Consider the following 6,000-nt stretch of genomic DNA (forward strand, 5'->3'; position numbering starts at 1 on the left):
AGTTGGGGATGGTGTGTGTCTTGTTGGATTTGGTCAAAGATCTCTGTCATCAGTAGAGGAAGGCAGATATCATGGCAAGGTTAGACACAGCACACAGGGGGCTTAAGTTTTTGTTTTGGGGGTCTATTGGGTATTTGTTTGTTTGTTTGTTTTCCTCATTTGCAAAGTGATTGTCCTGTATTAAAATTATGGTAAAAAGCGTGACTCATAGAATCATAGACTGGTTGGGGTCGGAAGAGACCTTAAAGATCATCTGGTTCCAACCCACCTGCTATGAGCAGGGACACCTTCCACTAGATCAGGTTGCTCAAAGCCCCATCCAACCTGGCCTTGACCACTGCGAGGGAGGGGGCAATAATCTGTTGGATGGGTCCATAATCTGTTTCACAGGCTGAGGAAAGAAAGATGTCTGTGCTGTCATTTCAAGTTCACATGCTACATGTATTGTAACATAACATGGGTAAGCAACATTGTTAGTGAGTCAGACTGATGGTTCAGTGGTTTTTGGTTTAACATGGGCGAAATTGGCCACCAGTGATTGTAAGATATAGACACTATAGAGATATGCCTTCAACTCTCCCAATTGCAGTAACTGCTTGGATCTCTTGCCCTTGATCCAAGGCCAAAGGATCACCAAGGTTTCCTGACAGGTCCAGGAGTCTACTGTGCAAGCCAGCTCCAAAGATTGTCTCTCAAGTCCTTGTGCTGTCAAAGGAACAGTGCTCTGAGTGCTGTACATGCTCTGGGAAATTCTTGTGCTGGTGCGGAAGCCTGGAGGATTGGCCACTGTCTTGCCCTGAGGGCTGTTTGCTGACATTGGAGGCCTCACCTTCCTCTAGGCTAGCTTTGAGAGGAGGACAGACATGCTTGAATTTCCTCCTCTTTGCCCTCATTATTTGCATGTTCTGTGCTGCCAAAGGTACAGCTTTTCAGTGCGATGATAGCTTGTGTCATCTTGCAAGCAGGAGACAGACTCTCAGCTCGTCGAAGTAGCTTTGAAAATGGTCATGCTTATTAGCAGAGCAGCAGTGCATACTGGCTTCTGGCCCATCACACTGTGGCTCGGTGGCACCAGCATATGCATCTCTACCTCTTTTTCTTCCCCGTTCTTTGTCCTCTGTTCATCCTGTTGACTTTTTGGATCTGGAGCACTCTTCTGACTGTGTTAGCAAACCTCTGGCATAATGGCACTCTCATTTGTACTGGGGTCTTGATACTAATGCAGTAAAAATGTTTCTGCACATGCTCCTTTCAGTTTGGTCACTTGGAAAGCTCCAAGCCCATTTTTCCTCCTCGCTAATAAAAATCACTAGTAATGCTGCATCAATATGTAGCAGCAGCAGCAGGAACAACAACAACTTTGCTTCAGCAAGGCCTGATCTTTCCTTGCAGTAAAAACAATCAATTTGTTATCAGAATTGCAAATATTTGATAGCTGTAATAGCTATGCTGAAGGAATTGACTACACTAGTAATGTTTTGATTTTTCTGCTCAGTTTTTCTAAAGCAAAAGAAATGAGAAAACTAGTTCCACCCCCACCCTACCAAAAAAAAGAAGAAGAAAAAAAAAAAAAAAGTCTAGGGCAAAGAGAGACAAGAAAGAAGAATATTTCTTAGGAAACTCAGTCAAACACCAAAGGAGAATGGTGAAAGCCAATTGAAAGTTTCCCAGTATAATATACTAAATAACATAGCATAGAGCAGCAGGAAGGCAGCAAAACTTTTTCTGCCCTAGGACTAACTCTTCGTATGTCTGCTAGAAAGGTATTACACCAGGCATTTTGTACCGTACGAGTGATCGGGCTCCCTCTCGTACCAAGGCAGCAATGTGCTCTGTCTGGAGTAGAAGTAGTTTTCTACAAGGCACCTCTGTATCTATCTATAGATACAGGTTTGTGAAATTTGAGCCCAAATTATTATATTTACCTTTGCTATAAAGTAAAAAAATCTTTCAAATTCTGGAGTGTCCAGGCACCTCTTGACTGCATCCAGCAGGCAGAGAAGGGAAAGTGCTTTTCCTTTCATTGAAGCTTATTCACTAATTGGTGATGATGTCAGACCAGAAGAACAAAGGCAGACCATTAGATGTTTTCATTGGTGCCCAAGACCCTAAAGTGCCATCTTAATAACTGGATGTGTCCTTTAGTTGTGAGATTTCCTATTATTTTGAAGACATTTCCATTAAATCCTTCAGAGATAGAGTGCAAACCCCACTTAACGTTGTTTTAGGAAGAAATTACTGTACAATGTAATAGACAAGGTACACAGGAAACAACTGCTGGTTAGAGAGATTTTGACTCCAGTTAGGTAGCGAGTTGATTTACTTTTTTCTCTGGTAATATGAACCTAAGAAACCTGTGGACCTTTAACGCAGGAAAAATATATCAGTAAATCATCATAAAATCTTTACTTAAGTCATGTACAATTATGTGTTTTAACACAATCTGCTATAGTGTGGCTTGCTTCTGACTGGGAGTTTTGGGATACTAACTTAATCCTAGTACATGATAATAGTAATGCATGCCTTACTGAGGCAGCAGTGACATCTTAATTTTCCAAATACAGAACAAATAATACTGGGTAAAAGAACCAGTCCATTTCATTTCTTAAATATGTTTTCCAGCAGAAGATGGAGTTTTACTGTCATTGTACGTACTTGAAAAAACCTAATGTTTATTTTAAAAGTCTTTAATTGTCTTAAGACTTTTGAGGAAGAAAATGAATTATTTTTTCCAAATATTAAGAAGTCATTCTTGTGAAGTATAATACATGTCAGTCTCAGCAATCAAAGTCATAGCAGTGCATTGAAGCAATTTTTTTTGGTTTGTTGTAAAACAATTTTTTCAGTTTAGAATGTTCTGAGTGAAAACAAATACAAGTGTTAGTCTCTAAATTTTTCAAAGAAAATATTTTTTTTATCTACCACTTTTTCCCTGTCCTCCTTTAAGCATATGAAAAAGAAAAATTTACAATATTTAGCTTTGTTTTAACTTGACATATTTTGATTGATAACAAATTCCATTGCAGCAAACAGGAAAGTTCTCTGACAGAATGCATCTCTGAATCAATGATGGACGGCTGCATGCCTACCCTTGAAGCTGTACGCAACCTAAAATCCCACCCCAGAAGGACATTTTTGGTCATGTAGGCACATGTCAGGATCTTCACTGTAACTGAAAAATCAAATGCCCCTCAGTTTTTCATGCCTTAAATCATCTGTGTTTTGAATGGCAGTAAGCAGAATCTCAGTCCTGTGCAGACACTGAAAACTGTACAGTGATTAATGATGAGTTGTTTTAAGTTCACAAACCAGAAAGTTTAGTTCTAGGAAGAGCAAGTACTGACCAAATAACAAACCACACACATATTTAATGTAAAGGACCATCTCGGAAATGAGCCTTTCCACTTAGACTTGTCAGCGCCATACCTCTTATGAACGACAGAGATGCTCTTATGCGGTCTACTAAGATCTGTATTTGTCACATGTTTATTGCTGGTGGTATTTTGATAATGAATTTTGTGCTGTGTGTACTTATGCACATTATTCGTCTTTCTATTGCTCATGTTTCCCATTTCAACATGGATTTCTGGGAAACTAAACCATAATTCGGTTACCAAGCCTGCATCTGCTAGCCTTGAGATGACAGAAATGAAGATTTCACAGAAGTCATTAAATGTTTGCATGGCTGAAAGAGTATGAACCAAACATGTTTCACGGACAGAATTGTTTGGCTTTTCCCCATTAAGTTTTTTAGGAACATTTTGTTCTCTTCCAAGAATCCTCCATGACGAGAAGAGGGAAAAAATTCTCATAGCTCAGAAGTGACTGTACTCTGCTTCATTGCAGTCTGACAATCTTGTATCTGAGGTTTCCTCCCTGAGTACCATTTTTGCATTTTGCATTCCCTCATCTCATTGAAAAGTTGATTCTGAAATTCAAACGAACTTCGATAGGACTCAGTGCATCAGTGCTGGCCGTTTATAAAACTTCCCACTGACATTGCCGTAAGTCTGGAAGGTATATGTAGAGGATGACCTGGCACTAGAAGGGCCATGGAGATGTCTAACAACGTCACTGACAGTTCCAAAACCAAGAGCTTCAGTGTCATTCTTTTGTAGCTAAACTGGGCTACATGGTGCTCACAACTGGACATAATCACATTTCTTGTGGCATGCTGCTTTCATAAGGTAGTGTGAGCAGCGAGGGAGTTCCCCACTGCCTTACCACCCAGGAACTCTTGCCACAGGGTCTGTGTCCTTTGCTTTGCTCACCTGGGCCAAAAAGAAAAAGGGTAGGATCTAAAAATGCTACCATCTCCTGCCAATCTTAGACATATCAATACATAGAGAAAACCCTGGGGTTTTTTTGTGTGCATTCTATCCATACCTGTTCACTCCTGCAGTGGCATTCTCAAAGGCTTGTAGTGACATTTGGGCTTACATTCTCCTTGAAAGCCAGTGGGAGCTGGCTGAGAGTCTAATTTCTGTAGCTGTTTAAGAAAAAGTTAGCTTTCATTATTTTGTCTTAATTAAACATGCTAAGAGCAATGTACTAGGTGTAGTCTGTATGTTCTTCACATCTCCCATCAGTGCTCTGCAGTGCAGGCAGTTTTCTTTGTGCATTGGAATGCAGAAGCTGAGGAAGAAAAGTGGAGGGACCTCCTGTCTCCTGGAGCCCAGGGGAAGAGATGTGACCATGCAAACTGCACGTCTGCATAGCACCAACCCAGGGCCCAGCTTGCTGACTTATGTATGCAGTACAACTTTGCCAAAAAACAGATCAAGAAGTTAGAGGAGATGTTGAGATGCAGATGAATGAGATATTGGACTCTAATCTGCATGAGTCAAGGCAAAATTTTTAATTCCAGGCAAACTGGGGACTTGAATGCAACCTTCTAGCATCTGAGACTGGTATCCTATACATCCTCAGGCTGTATAGAGTGCAAGGAGGTTGCTTCCCATGCAAGCAAAATTATGCATAACATATGCAGGCCCCAAAGTCTTCTGCTCTGTCTAATCCTGGGGAGGCTCAATACTCAGAGCTATTGGCCTCCTCTGACTCTTGTTCATGCTTGTTTGTCTTGGGATTTTTAAAGCACCAGTGTCACTGATGTGACAGGGATTAGCTGCAGGGGTAGAAAAATCCTAACAAATCATATTTAATAAACTGCAGTTTTCCTATGATGCGGAGTATCTTACAGTGCAATGAAATACCTCCCTTATTGGTCTGCTAGTCATTAAATAATTCCTCCAACTCAGTTTATGTGTTTCTGTTGCCAACTTGGAGACTTATATTGCTTTCTCAGTTAAATCATCATCTCCTAATGATTCGGCTGAATTTTTATGCCCAACCTATCCCCCAGGAGACTTTATATGCACTGTAATGATACTGTTTGCATGGACGCTGGCAGTTAAGTGTTCTAGCACCTCGTTTTACAGTCTTTGATACATTTCTGAGGAAGAAAGCACTTAGGCTATTTATGAGAAATCAGAATGGCAGTTGTGTTAAGGCTGCAACACAAAGCACATGCTCAGCTTTATTTAGATGCTCCAAACTTTACCTGAAATTAAAATTCATCCTTGTACTGGCTGGGTTATATCTCCTTTGCCATTGTTACTGCTGCACTAATAAAGCCATTATTGCAAGCAGCACGAGTGAAGGGACTGGGAGTTAGGCACTGGCAGCTGTATGGCACAGTGGTGTGTCTTGGCTTGAGGGAGCCTGGAAGGCCCTTCACTGTGTCCCTTCAGCTTGCAGGCTCTTTGCAATGTCTCCCACAACCTGCTCGTTGTACCTGATGCTGCATTAAGTGTGAAGCTGAACTAAAACAACCAAATGAGCCATTTTAGATAGCTTATTTTTTGAAAAACATGGTGTTTCTGGACTGTCTGGAACAGAAATGCAAACGTAAGTTGAAAAAAACCACCACACAGTTGGAATATTTTCAAAAAGGTGGTGCCATTATGTTTCAAAAGATTTTTATTTCAGCTTAAGGTTTCA

This window comes from Leptosomus discolor, chromosome 4, assembly GCF_034619465.1.
Source record: "Leptosomus discolor isolate bLepDis1 chromosome 4, bLepDis1.hap2, whole genome shotgun sequence".
NCBI lineage: Eukaryota > Metazoa > Chordata > Aves > Leptosomiformes > Leptosomidae > Leptosomus > Leptosomus discolor.